Source organism: Euprymna scolopes, chromosome 46 (assembly GCF_053919585.1).
Source record: "Euprymna scolopes isolate OS-2025 chromosome 46, ASM5391958v1, whole genome shotgun sequence".
Lineage (NCBI taxonomy): Eukaryota > Metazoa > Mollusca > Cephalopoda > Sepiida > Sepiolidae > Euprymna > Euprymna scolopes.
Window position 1 is genome coordinate 69,448,526 of NC_136527.1, and position 15,920 is coordinate 69,464,445.

General features: G+C 26.3%; 1 long non-coding RNA gene across 1 annotated transcript; it reads right to left on the reverse strand.

Moving 5' to 3' along the window:
• Window positions 1-659: 659 nt before the first annotated feature.
• On the reverse strand, window positions 660-12,671 carry LOC145270618 (uncharacterized). Its single transcript, XR_013865472.1, has 3 exons — window positions 12,587-12,671; window positions 9,573-9,635; window positions 660-1,455 (listed from the first exon to the last, which is right to left on the reverse strand). It is a non-coding gene; the product is annotated as an uncharacterized LOC145270618 (long non-coding RNA).
• Window positions 12,672-15,920: the final 3,249 nt, after the last annotated feature.

Here is a 15,920-nt window from a genome sequence, read left to right on the forward strand (position 1 = left end):
TGAGGCATCTCTTCGGATGACAGACATTAACCCGCTTTTTAGAGATTTCAACTGAAATATTTTAGGTTATTCTAACCGTCCACTTGTGTGAAATATTTAGTATATCTCCTGCACATTTTAAACCAGAAAGGTTTGATTTTATTTCATAGGCCAATTTGCTGTCGTACATAAAAGTTTAGTATATTGTTAGTTTGATTGAGGAGTTCGACCAGAGTTTCTACATTATCCATATTAAGCCATAAAATCATGTGTAATATCTGTTTGCATGTCGGCGTTTAAATTATTTGTGTCACTTTTTTTTTTCATTTTTCTTAAACTTTTTTCTTCTAGGGGGTGGGACATCCAACCAGATGTCTGACATTTACCCCTATTTTAGTGAGTCCAACCAAGAGATCTTTTCAGGATTCTAGTCGTCCCTTTCACTGCAATGGTTTGTATTTCACTTGCACTTGCTTCACCGGGTATGATTGCTCTGTACTTAAGTAGCAAGTATTTGTGTCACCAGTGTGTCTCTTTATGTGCCTTCTTGAATTTGTTTTTGCTGCAATGACCGAGGTACGCACTTCACTAACAGAAGGTTCTTTGTGCTTGTGTGTCCGTATATATTTTTGTAATGTGGATTTGTGTGAATATGAAGAGTTACACTCCTCACAAGAATATGTTTTTTCTCATTTATTTTACTTTTGTTCGTTTGAAGAGATCAAGGGGCTCCTTCCTGGGGCTAACACTTTATTCTATTATAATTTACATTTATATCCGAGGCATCTTTAAGAATAGACACTGTTCCCTTTATGGCTGCTATCTGTATTTCCTTCCAGCTTAGTTTTCCAGGGATTGCTTCTAAGTATTTTTAGTGTGTGTTTGCATGTGTACTGTTAAATGATCGTTTCTTGCAAACGCAGAACGACACACTTCACATTCAAAAGATTTTTCCTTTTTTTTTTTCATTTTTCTTCCTTTGAATATTGTAATGCTGGAGATGGGGCAGCCAAACCAGCTGCCAACGTTGCCCCGCTTTTTTCCTTAGTATGTGTCTGCATGTGGCTCGTTAAATGGTGTTCACTTGCAAACCCAAAATAACAAATTTCACAAACAAAAGGTTTTTCAATTCCCTGTGCCCTGTTACGCCTTTTTCTTGAAGCAATCAGGTTTGCTAAATAACACTTTTCGCATGGATAATGATTTACGTCAGTTTTTGTCGGCATGTCCATATTTTTAATATAATTTTATGAATGTTTTAAACTATACAAATTGTGATTTTTCTTGTATTTGTTGACGTGTAACAAATGTTCAAATCATGAAGTATACACCTCTGAAGCCTAAGTTTCTATCGAGGGTTTCTTTCTATTTTTTTGTAAATGAACTTGTTCAGGAAAATATTTTTCTCCTTATAAACAAAGACACCGTTTTATTGCGTAAATATTTTAAAAAATCCTTTGTTGTTCATCCATGTACCTGTGAATAAAAAGGAGTTTTATTAATGAAAAATATTATAAATGTACATTTTTATCATTATTTTAAAACATTTATTAAATTTATTTATTTATAAAAAACTGATTTCAATAATTTTATGAATTTGTAAGACTTATAGTTGTGTTGCGGTTAATTTAAATGTATTTTAATCGATACATTTTATACAAATGTTAAATTTTATGCTATTTTTACTTATTATCACCTACTTTGAAAATTGAACTTTTAACTTGCAGACAAATAAGAGAATACATTACATAAATATATTAAGTTTTTTTTTAAATTAAAAGAAAGAATATATACATTTTAAAGCAAATGATGACCCTTAACTACATTCTTAAATTTTTTGTTTTGTATGTTTTTAGGTGATCACGTGTGTAAACTATGAATACCTTCTATAATTACATCAATATTTAGAAGAAAGTACCTGTTTCGCATATGAAGATAGCGTAAAATTAACATATTTTCGGTCGACTGCCAAAGCAAATAGTGATTTGTGTGCATTTAAAAAGAATTGATTTTTAAGAAAGAATTTTTGCCTACGTTTCTTGAAGTTCGGTAAAAAGTAGTTTGGGGACGATTAATCGGTGCCTGAATGGGGAATCGGAAAAATCGGAACTTTCAGGCTATCGAAATCTTTATCGGAAAAAATACTAATTTCCGATTCCAAAGTAGATTCCTTCAAAAAAACATGTTTAATTTAATTTGACATTGTTGGCACTGAAGATAAAACCAATAAATGTTCATCATTTTAAGTACCTAGTGATATTAAAATCTATATTCATAACATAAAACACGATGTAAATTTATTTTACTTGTGGAAAAAAATATGGTGGCTTTTTTTCCGTTATTGAAAAACCTGACACAAAAAATGCTTTAAAGAACTTCGAGGTTTTTTACTTTACGCTTGACAGATTTTGATTACTTTGATTCCGGCAACTTCTGTCTGTTAGTAGTGTTTACTTGTCATAAAAAGCAACTATTCGATATGCTGATAAAAGTACATAAACTCAAATCAAGTTATGAATGATCCATGATTGTAAATGAAACAATTTTATCAGTTAAGTTTATATTCTTCCCGCTGATAACACTGACGCAAATATACAGATGGAGACTGAAAATTTGTCTAACAAAAATGTAAGTGCGTATTTTTTAAATTGAAAATATATTTTATTAAAATGCTTTTCTTATATTTCGTTTCATAGTTAAATTTTATATTTTCATGAAAATATAAAAGTTAAGTGGATTATTTTACTATATAAAAATTATTGTTATAGTCCTCTATGAAAGTCTTCACAAAATCCTTCTAATCAAAAGTAAAATTATTTTCATGAAAATATAAAAGTGGATTATTTTACTATATAAAAATTATTGTTGTAATCTTATATGAAAGTCTTCACAAAATCATTCTAATCAAAAGTTAAGTGGATTATTTTACTATATAAAAATTATTGTTGTAATCTTATATGAAAGTCTTCACAAAATCATTCTAATCAAAAGTTAAGTGGATTATTTTACTATATAAAAATTATTGTTGTAATCTTATATGAAAGTCTTCAAAAAATCATTCTAATCAAAAGTTAAGTGGATTATTTTACTATATAAAAATTATTGTTGTAATCTTATATGAAAGTCTTCAAAAAATCTTCTAATCAAAAGTTAAGTGGATTATTTTACTATATAAAAATTATTGTTGTAATCTTATATAAAAATCTTCAAAAAATCTTCTAATCAAAAGTTAAGTGGATTATTTTACTATATAAAAATTATTGTTGTAATCTTATATGAAAGTCTTCAAAAAATCCTTCTAATCAAAAGTTAAGTTGATTATTTTACTATATAAAAATTATTGTTGTAATCTTATATAAAAATCTTCAAAAAATCTTCTAATCAAAAGTTAAGTGGATTATTTTACTATATAAAAATTATTGTTGTAATCTTATATAAAAATCTTCAAAAAATCCTTCTAATCAAAAGTTAAGTGGATTATTTTACTATATAAAAATTATTGTTGTAATCTTATATAAAAATCTTCAAAAAATCTTCTAATCAAAAGTTAAGTGGATTATTTTACTATATAAAAATTATTGTTGTAATCTTATATGAAAGTCTTCAAAAAATCCTTCTAATCAAAAGTTAAGTTGATTATTTTACTATATAAAAATTATTGTTGTAATCTTATATAAAAATCTTCAAAAAATCATTCTAATCAAAAGTTAAGTGGATTATTTTACTATATAAAAATTATTGTTGTAATCTTATATAAAAATCTTCAAAAAATCCTTCTAATCAAAAGTTAAGTGGATTATTTTACTATATAAAAATTATTGTTGTAATCTTATATAAAAATCTTCAAAAAATCTTCTAATCAAAAGTTAAGTGGATTATTTTACTATATAAAAATTATTGTTGTAATCTTATATGAAAGTCTTCAAAAAATCCTTCTAATCAAAAGTTAAGTGGATTATTTTACTATATAAAAATTATTGTTGTAATCTTATATAAAAATCTTCAAAAAATCTTCTAATCAAAAGTTAAGTGGATTATTTTACTATATAAAAATTATTGTTGTAATCTTATATGAAAGTCTTCAAAAAATCCTTCTAATCAAAAGTTAAGTGGATTATTTTACTATATAAAAATTATTGTTGTAATCTTATATAAAAATCTTCAAAAAATCTTCTAATCAAAAGTTAAGTGGATTATTTTACTATATAAAAATTATTGTTGTAATCTTATATGAAAGTCTTCAAAAAATCCTTCTAATCAAAAGTTAAGTTGATTATTTTACTATATAAAAATTATTGTTGTAATCTTATATGAAAGTCTTCAAAAAATCCTTCTAATCAAAAGTTAAGTGGATTATTTTACTATATAAAAATTATTGTTGTAATCTTATATAAAAATCTTCAAAAAATCTTCTAATCAAAAGTTAAGTGGATTATTTTACTATATAAAAATTATTGTTGTAATCTTATATAAAAATCTTCAAAAAATCCTTCTAATCAAAAGTTAAGTGGATTATTTTACTATATAAAAATTATTGTTGTAATCTTATATAAAAATCTTCAAAAATCCTTCTAATCAAAAGTTAAGTGGATTATTTTACTATATAAAAATTATTGTTGTAATCTTATATAAAAATCTTCAAAAATCCTTCTAATCAAAAGTTAAGTGGATTATTTTAATATATAAAAATTATTGTTGTAATCTTATATGAAAGTCTTCAAAAAATCTTCTAATCAAAAGTTAAGTGGATTATTTTACTATATAAAAATTATTGTTGTAATCTTATATAAAAATCTTCAAAAATCCTTCTAATCAAAAGTTAAGTTGATTATTTTACTATATAAAAATTATTGTTGTAATCTTATATAAAAATCTTCAAAAATCCTTCTAATCAAAAGTTAAGTGGATTATTTTAATATATAAAAATTATTGTTGTAATCTTATATGAAAGTCTTCAAAAAAATCCTTCTAATCAAAAGTTAAGTTGATTATTTTACTATATAAAAATGATTGTTGTAATCTTATATAAAAATCTTCAAAAAATCTTCTAATCAAAAGTTAAGTGGATTATTTTACTATATAAAAATTATTGTTGTAATCTTATATAAAAATCTTCAAAAAAATCTTCTAATCAAAAGTTAAGTGGATTATTTTACTATATAAAAATTATTGTTGTAATCTTATATAAAAATCTTCAAAAAATCTTCTAATCAAAAGTTAAGTGGATTATTTTACTATATAAAAATTATTGTTGTAATCTTATATAAAAATCATCAAAAAAATCTTCTAATCAAAAGTTAAGTGGATTATTTTACTATATAAAAATTATTGTTGTAATCTTATATAAAAATCTTCAAAAAAATCCTTCTAATCAAAAGTTAAGTGGATTATTTTACTATATAAAAATTATTGTTGTAATCTTATATAAAAATCTTCAAAAAAATCTTCAAATCAAAAGTTAAGTGGATTATTTTACTATATAAAAATTATTGTTGTAATCTTATATGAAAATCTTCAAAAAAATCTTCTAATCAAAAGTTAAGTGGATTATTTTACTATATAAAAATTATTGTTGTAATCTTATATGAAAATCTTCAAAAAAATCCTTCTAATCAAAAGTTAAGTGGATTATTTTACTATATAAAAATTATTGTTGTAATCTTATATAAAAATCTTCAAAAAATCTTTCTAATCAAAAGTTAAGTGGATTATTTTACTATATAAAAATTATTGTTGTAATCTTATATGAAAATCTTCAAAAAAATCCTTCTAATCAAAAGTTAAGTGGATTATTTTACTATATAAAAATTATTGTTGTAATCTTATATGAAAATCTTCAAAAAAATCTTCTAATCAAAAGTTAAGTGGATTATTTTACTATATAAAAATTATTGTTGTAATCTTATATAAAAATCTTCAAAAAAATCTTCTAATCAAAAGTTAAGTGGATTATTTTACTATATAAAAATTATTGTTGTAATCTTATATGAAAATCTTCAAAAAAATCTTCTAATCAAAAGTTAAGTGGATTATTTTACTATATAAAAATTATTGTTGTAATCTTATATGAAAATCTTCAAAAAAATCTTCTAATCAAAAGTTAAGTGGATTATTTTACTATATAAAAATTATTGTTGTAATCTTATATAAAAATCTTCAAAAAAATCTTCTAATCAAAAGTTAAGTGGATTATTTTACTATATAAAAATTATTGTTGTAATCTTATATAAAAATCTTCAAAAAAATCTTCTAATCAAAAGTTAAGTGGATTATTTTACTATATAAAAATTATTGTTGTAATCTTATATGAAAATCTTCAAAAAAATCTTCTAATCAAAAGTTAAGTGGATTATTTTACTATATAAAAATTATTGTTGTAATCTTATATGAAAATCTTCAAAAAAATCTTCTAATCAAAAGTTAAGTGGATTATTTTACTATATAAAAATTATTGTTGTAATCTTATATGAAAATCTTCAAAAAAATCTTCTAATCAAAAGTTAAGTGGATTATTTTACTATATAAAAATTATTGTTGTAATCTTATATAAAAATCTTCAAAAAAATCTTCTAATCAAAAGTTAAGTGGATTATTTTACTATATAAAAATTATTGTTGTAATCTTATATAAAAATCTTCAAAAAAATCTTCTAATCAAAAGTTAAGTGGATTATTTTACTATATAAAAATTATTGTTGTAATCTTATATAAAAATCTTCAAAAAATCTTCTAATCAAAAGTTAAGTGGATTATTTTACTATATAAAAATTATTGTTGTAATCTTATATAAAAATCTTCAAAAAATCTTCAAATCAAAAGTGGATTATTTTACTATATAAAAATTATTGTTGTAATCTTATATGAAAATCTTCAAAAAAATCATTCTAATCAAAAGTTAAGTTGATTATTTTACTATATAAAAATTATTGTTGTAATCTTATATGAAAATCTTCAAAAAAATCTTCTAATCAAAAGTTAAGTGGATTATTTTACTATATAAAAATTATTGTTGTAATCTTATATGAAAGTCTTCAAAAAAATCTTCTAATCAAAAGTTAAGTGGATTATTTTACTATATAAAAATTATTGTTGTAATCTTATATAAAAATCTTCAAAAAATCCTTCTAATCAAAAGTTAAGTGGATTATTTTACTATATAAAAATTATTGTTGTAATCTTATATAAAAATCTTCAAAAAAATCTTCAAATCAAAAGTTAAGTGGATTATTTTACTATATAAAAATTATTGTTGTAATCTTATATGAAAGTCTTCAAAAAATCCTTCTAATCAAAAGTTAAGTGGATTATTTTACTATATAAAAATTATTGTTGTAATCTTATATAAAAATCTTCAAAAAATCCTTCTAATCAAAAGTTAAGTGGATTATTTTACTATATAAAAATTATTGTTGTAATCTTATATAAAAATCTTCAAAAAATCCTTCTAATCAAAAGTTAAGTGGATTATTTTACTATATAAAAATTATTGTTGTAATCTTATATAAAAATCTTCAAAAAATCCTTCTAATCAAAAGTTAAGTGGATTATTTTACTATATAAAAATTATTGTTGTAATCTTATATAAAAATCTTCAAAAAATCTTCTAATCAAAAGTTAAGTGGATTATTTTACTATATAAAAATTATTGTTGTAATCTTATATAAAAATCTTCAAAAAATCTTCTAATCAAAAGTTAAGTGGATTATTTTACTATATAAAAATTATTGTTGTAATCTTATATAAAAATCTTCAAAAAAATTTTCTAATCAAAAGTTAAGTGGATTATTTTACTATATAAAAATTATTGTTGTAATCTTATATAAAAATCTTCAAAAAATCTTCTAATCAAAAGTTAAGTGGATTATTTTACTATATAAAAATTATTGTTGTAATCTTATATAAAAATCTTCAAAAAAATCTTCTAATCAAAAGTTAAGTGGATTATTTTACTATATAAAAATTATTGTTGTAATCTTATATAAAAATCTTCAAAAAAATCTTCTAATCAAAAGTTAAGTGGATTATTTTACTATATAAAAATTATTGTTGTAATCTTATATAAAAATCTTCAAAAAAATTTTCTAATCAAAAGTTAAGTGGATTATTTTACTATATAAAAATTATTGTTGTAATCTTATATAAAAATCTTCAAAAAATCTTCTAATCAAAAGTTAAGTGGATTATTTTACTATATAAAAATTATTGTTGTAATCTTATATAAAAATCTTCAAAAAAATTTTCTAATCAAAAGTTAAGTGGATTATTTTACTATATAAAAATTATTGTTGTAATCTTATATGAAAGTCTTCAAAAAATCTTCTAATCAAAAGTGAAATTACGTATGAACAGCCTGAAAAATGTTTCGTGGAAAAAAAAACAAATTCTTTTAGAATTTAGTTTCACATATAAATTTAACGTAAGAGATGACCCGATTTCTGAGCTATTCTCGTCTTTTAGGACAGTTTTCTGTATATTTTAGGGGCAAGGTCATTAACTTTTTAAAATGATTGTGATTTGACTATCATTCCAGTCAGACTTGGATTTAGTGTTAAAGAATTAACTTCATAGAAGAAACTGAACCCACTAGTCTAAATTCGAAAATAATGTTTTCAATTTTTCTATTTTCTTTTAGAATGTTCAGTCAAACATAAAAAGGTAGAAACTCATTTTGGAATGCAATTATTTAGTTATGGGTGTTGTAGCGGTCCCAGAAAACTCCGTTTTTTGCCGATCTATTATTGAATAAATATCGATTGAAAACATATTTATGAACGTTCTTACAAGAGATTGTTTTTATAAAGAGTACACCACGCATACTATTTTTTTAATTTTTACTTCTTTACTGTTTTAGAAAAGATCAAATTGATTTTTCTAAGTGTTCGTTATCTACCTAGTTTCCGAGCTTTAGTGGTTTCACTTATTTTAACGCGTTTATTCAGTTAAAAAACAAGTACAGTCGAGTGTTATGTGAGAACAAAATGTATGCGCCGTGAGAGAATCTCACCTTGAGTTTCGATAGTATTACAAAAATTGAAGGGGTTGTATTTCTATACACAGATTAGAAAAAGTTTTTAAATGTATGTAACAATATGTGTATCAGAATTTTAGGGGAATCTTTGACACCCCTAACACGAAACTGCGAATAAAATATAAAAAAGACCACGTAATTTCACTTTTAAAAGTGGGTTGTTTATTTTTTTATGGATTATACTTGCAAAATAAACTATTAAAGTTGTATAAAAAGTAATAGAAATATTATTTTCTAAAAACAGTAATGAAATCAATTGAATTTTACGAGGTAAGTATTTTTCAATTTTTAAATTTGAAAATCTATCAAAGTTTTTCTATTGATTCAATTTTTACGATGTTTTCAGGGTCAATGAAATTTTATGCTGTTTCCAATAAACCGAATATAAAATTTTAGAGAAACGTTTGTTTTTTTTATTCACGCTGCTCATTTTGAAATGCCTATTAAAAAGTAAATAATTTACTCACTAAAGTTTTATATATCACAAATTGAAGATGAAAGATCAATAAATAATATATTCAAATTTAAAACAAAAAAGAAGTGTTTTTTTTTTTTTAGAAATTTACCTGTAAAGTCCGAAGTTTAAAACTTTTTTCTAAAACACTTTTATGAAACCTTGGTCCTTTCTCCTTTAATTGAAAAAAAAATTGGGGTTACAATTACATTTTTCGAGTAGTTATAAGCTTGAAAATACAGTTCCTGACACAGCTAATGTAACAAATATCAAAAGACAAGAAAAATTAGTTTTCTACCTAACTTGTTAAGTTTAGTATTTTTATTCATGTTTATTCGATTCGAAAAAAAAAAAGAAAAGCTGGCCATGGTGTCTTTGAGGACTCAATAATCACTTCAAAATAAGAGAGAAAACAAAATGGTAAAAACCCACCCAATTAAAATTACAGTGACATTTATTAGGTGGCTTTCTACTACAATTGATAACTTTTTCGAATCCATATGTATATTAAAATAAACCAGAAATATGTTAAACATTTCAAAAAAAAAAAAAAATAAATAAAAATAAAATATATTGTTAATCACCGTTTTTATAGAAAAATATCCATTGATGTCAGCCTACCGCTACGAATTGTAAACGGGGACATGTGACCGAGAAAAACTTAAGTACGAATCAAGGAGACATTTCCTACAAGAGAACCTTATTTTTCAAAAAAAAATATTTATACTCATTTATTTGTTGTAAAAAAGATAAAATCGATTTTTCACACAATATATGTCACGGTAACATATATTGCGTTTCTATGTTACAGTATTTTGTTTAAAGCATTATTAGAACTTCAAGTATTTCGGGTGTCAGTTTTTGCCACCATTTTCTTGTTCATACCCACCGATGATCGACTGTGTATGTTTTTCGGGTAAATGTTACCCTACGCTACAACAGAACAACGATCACTCTAATTTGTTTTGTTGCTTTAGAGGTATTCGAGGTCGCTTACAACGGATCTGATAATCGAACCCGTCGCAAATTTACCGTTTGCATGGTATGAACCCCTGGGACTATCTTCACCATTTCGCCGAGTTCAGTAGTTTATTCCTATCACATCGCAGAGGAATCTTTAGCAGACATTTGAAATAAGAAAGTTGTTCTTTTTTTTAATTGATGCGTGTGTGTTATATAGTTTAATACTTTTCAATTGATTTAAAAAAAAAAAAAGTTTTCACAAGCGGTTTGCTAAAAATATTATTGATTTTGTTCTTTTTTCGGGGATACTAAATTATAGAACTTGTGTAGTTTAACAGGCGCTTCTACAGTTTAATTAACCGTCTTTCCGTAAGTAACGCGCCTGGATTTACAGAGTAGAATACTGTTTAACAGTATTGATTTATTTTTATTTCGGACTACTAGTCTCATCTTTATTAGTTGTTTTCCATTTTTTTATTGGATTGTTTATTCACAACGTTTCGGCCAACTAATTCCTCTGGCCTTCGTCAGGTGGTAACCGCGACGGATAGGAACTTCGAATCTCCTAACTGCATTCTCAGCCATCACTGCCATCCGTAGTTGTCGTCTCACCACATTTTTAATAAATTAATATATATAATGCTCATCTCAAAAATGAATTCCAATTAAGGAATAATATATATATATATATATATATATATATATACACCAATCGGTACGGACCCGACTATGGAAGATCAGATAATAAATAAACGTGGATTTATAAGATCAAAAAGAATCCAACCTTGATCGCCCTTCGGGGCCCGTGGTGCAGTTGATAGAGACGTTGAATCTCTACAGTTCCAGATGAACATTGAAGATAGCGGTTTCAATCCCACTCAAAAGCGTGCCAGAGGTTAATTGGCAAAAAAAAAAAAAAAAAAAAAAAATGTGGTGAGACGGCAACAACTACGGATGGCAGTGATGACAACTTTTTCGAGTCTATGTGTACAGTAATACAAACCCTTAATTTACAACAACAGTAAACAATTTTATTTTATTATTTGGACTATATGCTCATATAGTTTTTCTACGACGTTTCGGCCAATTACACCTTTGGCCTTCGTCAGGTTTACCGCAACTGGATAGGCATGTCAAATCCCGTTGCTGTTAACCTGACGAAGGATAGAGGTATAATTAGCAGAAACGTCGTATAAAAACAACTATAAGATAAGGATAATAGTCCAAATAATTAAATAAAATCAATTATACAAATTTACTCATCTCCAAAATAATTTAAAAATAAATAATTCAACAATATAACTGCAAATAAGTAAAAAATATATTTGTTCTAATACTATGTGTGGGAATAGTCTCTTTTAAAAGCAGTATCTCCTTCAAAAACGGCCATTAAATGTGTTTTCCATCGATATTTATTCAGTAATGGACGAGTTTTCCATTGGCGAGTTTCCTGGGCACCGAATTTTGTATAGAAATTATTGGTGAGATAAAAAAAAAAAAATGTTCGTTATTCAAGATAAAAAAAAACTGACGCAGACAAATTGTTAGGTGATTATTAAATAAGAAATTTGGCATAATTATGCAATGTGTAGTCTCGTTTTTGAACTGAATAAACGTTTTAAAATAAGTGAAAAATCATTGTTCTCTGTGATGAGTAAAGCTCCAAATATCGAACCATTAAGCAAACTTCAATCGACGCCATTTAATGAAATCATTCGATAGCGACGGCGGTGGTCTCGTGTGCAATAGTTTGGTTTTCTTCGGCCGCTTTTGTTATTAGAATCGGAATCGTAAGGAATCAGAAAATTAGAACGGAATCGGTAATTGTATCGGAATAAGGGAATAAATACTCTTTTAATAACAGAAAATAGATTTGGACAAACTAAGCTTCAACCTCCGTATGTTTTAAATAAGGACTAAAACGTAAATTAATGCAAAACAATAAAATATACAACGTTTTTGTAAGATTTATTCATGTTGTACATTTTTTACAACGAAACATTTTTTTAAATACATTTTATTAACAATTAAAATTAACTGGAGAGAAACATTTTTAAAATTTAATAAAAACATAACAAATTAGAGAATAAAATGTGATAATTTGGAAAAGTTTAAAAAACATATTTACAAATATTAAACAAATTAAAATAATATTATACTTACTTTTATCCAATCTTATTTCGATTTGCTTGTATGGTGGGTACTTTGTCGGTTTTGCTTGCTGCGAATGACATGATTAAGTGAATCAAGTGGAGTTTATATTGGATTTGTTGGCGCATGCCCAACTGGTCCAAAAAAAAAAAGAAGAAAAGAAAAAAAGGACATGTTTAAATATTAAAGAAAATTATTCATAATTATTTCTTACGGAGAATTTAAAAATGAGACAATGAATTGATAAATTGGAATCTGGGCATATGCAGAGATGGAAATAAATGTAAAAATGACTTTAACAAATTCTGGAATAAGATAGATGCTTAAAAACATTAAATCATTTTTTTTAATTGAAAAGAAATTTATATCGATATTTACAAACAAGAGGAAATTATAGATGTTAAACTGCTATTTTTCTTCCACAAAAAGTGCAATTCTACTTTTTTTAAAAAAACTTATTTTTCCAATTACATCTTAATACAAAAAAAAACTTGGAGACAAACTACAAACAATTATTTTGAAGCAGAAGATCAATTTGGCATAAATGTTTAACATAAAATAATCACATTTCTGAACAATTACACTGGTTTACAAAGAAATTTAGGCAAGTAAAAAAAACATCCGTTTTTACTTAATTTGGGGTTGAATTCAAATTTGAAATTCGTTTTTCTCATCACATCTAGTGATGCATAGTGTGCATTTTGTGCATAAAAGCATTTAAAAATTCAGGTTAATTTTAATGGTGTGAGACTTCTGACTTATTTTGTAGTTATTATGCACTAAGTGATAGCATTACATTATATATATATATATATATATATATATATATATATATATATATATATATATATATATATATATATATATATACACGAGACGGATTTTGACAGTTAAAGCTGCAGGTCTCACTCCACATCCAATAGTGCTCTGGAAGTCATTGGAAGATTTTGTCTCGCTGGCAGGCGGGGCTGAAGGTTGCTGTCCCTAAACTATCGTGTTACACATCTTTTGGGTTGCTAGAGTGCATATTTTCTTGCCTTGCATATGATTTAGTTGTACTTTGTTATATCTTAAGATTCGCCAATGGCTTCAAGCACGTTAAAACATCGGGGATACCTTAACAAGGCCAATTCTTTCTGCTATGTGTATGGGGACTTCACAACAGTTTCACAGCTCGAACCATCATTTCTCTCCTCAGAACCGCCTACTTTCACTATTTTGACTGTAAAATAGGTCCCCATGTCTTAATGCTGCTAATCTCAAAGAGGTCATATTTGTCGGACCTCAGATCTGAGAAGTGCTGATTTTGAGGAGCTTCTTAACCTAAAGGAAAGGAAATGAAAGCATGGGGAGCATTCAAGTCGGTCTGTAGTCGATTCCTTGGAAACACACGTGTACCAGATTACCTAGCCTGTGTTGAGAAGTTGCTACGGTCTTATGAGGATCTGGAGTGCCGAATGTCAATCAAGATTCATTTTATCCATTCCTACTTCAATTTCTTCCTGCCAAACCTTGGAGCAGCGAGTGATGAGCAAGGAGAAAGATTCCCGCAAGACATTACGAATATGGAGAGCAACTATCAAGGCAAATGGAAACCCGGCATGGTGGGGAACTTCTGTTGGGATACTCTTGCGTGACATTCCAGAGGCAAAATACACCAAATAGACTTTTGACTGTCTGTGGTATTTTGAATTGTGTAATTGTGTCATCCAAGTATATTGATTCAATCAGTGGTTTTTATCCATCCTGATTTATCTGTTATAACTGCTGCAACTTTTGAAATATTCACATATTTTCTGTTTATACAAAAATGAGACTAGTTAAAAGCCAAAAATCTAGCGGTGATAGGGCAAAACTATTTATCAATTTAAATTAAGCACACCAAAATTAACAAAAAAAAATCCAACTATCCCTATTCTTGCCTCAAACCAAAAAAAAAAAAAAATTTTGTAAACAGTGTTATTTAATCAAATAACGTTTTAATGGCATAAATTATATTGTTTTTATTAATGAAGATAATTTGAGCGCTTTTGGGAAGGGCGGACAAAAGTATCCTTAAATCTATGTCTGACTGGTACTTCTCTTGAAGAAATAAAACAAAATCATTGTTCCATATAAAATCGTCACATGTCGTTCAAACTTTATCTGGCCAGAATGTGGTTGAACATTTTAGGGGTTTGATGCTTTTAGGGAACAGCCTAAGAAAATAAATAATTCAATACAAGCTTCTGGAATGACGAACGCAACAACTTCATAAAATGTAACACAGAAAAGGTTTATTAAGGAGAATGTTCACCGGGTGATATGTTCCTGGTCAAAAGCTGGACTCCGGCTACCTGGTGCTATCACGGTAGTTATTCCAAGTGGGATCGTCAATACCGGATGAAATAACACCGAGGTGGAGAGAGCGAAGAAAAAGGGTCCGTTCTGTTTGGTGTCTCTCTAAGTTGTTATCCTTCAAACCGGATGCTGGCCGATTTGCTTAGAGGATAGAAAGGATATGTGGCCAAATGGCAAAGGGGAGAGGCATTGATTCGTGAAAGAAAAAAGGTTCTATTTGGTCTGCTACACCGTCTTCCAAATAAGTTACATGTCGTTCCAACTTTATCTGGTCGGAATGTGGTTCACCATCTCTCAAATAAGTTATGTATTATGCTTGTCTCTAAATTATTCACCCACAAATTAGTAAGTCAGTTGATATAAAATAACACTAGTATTTCTCTACTTGTATGATTTGTTCAGTACTTGAACCACTGACAAATGTACTATCAAATCCGTATCTTTGATTTACCATTTTTATATGCATATATATATATATATATATATATATATATATATATATATATATAATTGTGTCGATACTTTTATTTTACTTACTTTCCACTGTCAAAATCACCTTTAAAATGACAACTTTTACCGGTTTTGGGTATGCTGAAAACAAATATCGCATTTAAGTTTTCTGCAAACAAACAGTTTTCGAGATATTAAGGAATGTAATTCCTTTCATTATATATGGTGGGCACTGTTGAATGAATAAGCACGCAGCAGAAGTACACTCGAGCTTGTGCGCACAACAATGGCCCTACGAAGGTCAGGGAACACACTGCAAACTAATACATAATCTTATTCCCCCCTTTTTTTTTACAAAATTCAATGTTTAAAATACTTGTCTCTATGTTCTTGCTTAATGAAATTTTTATGTAAAACTTTATATTATTTCAATTGAATTTGCAAAATACAAATGGCGTCGTACTAATAAAATGTACGATTTATTTTGTCTTTAATTTGTTAGTAACATAAAATTCATTTAATCTTTTTATAACTCTGTGATATGTAATAATTTTAT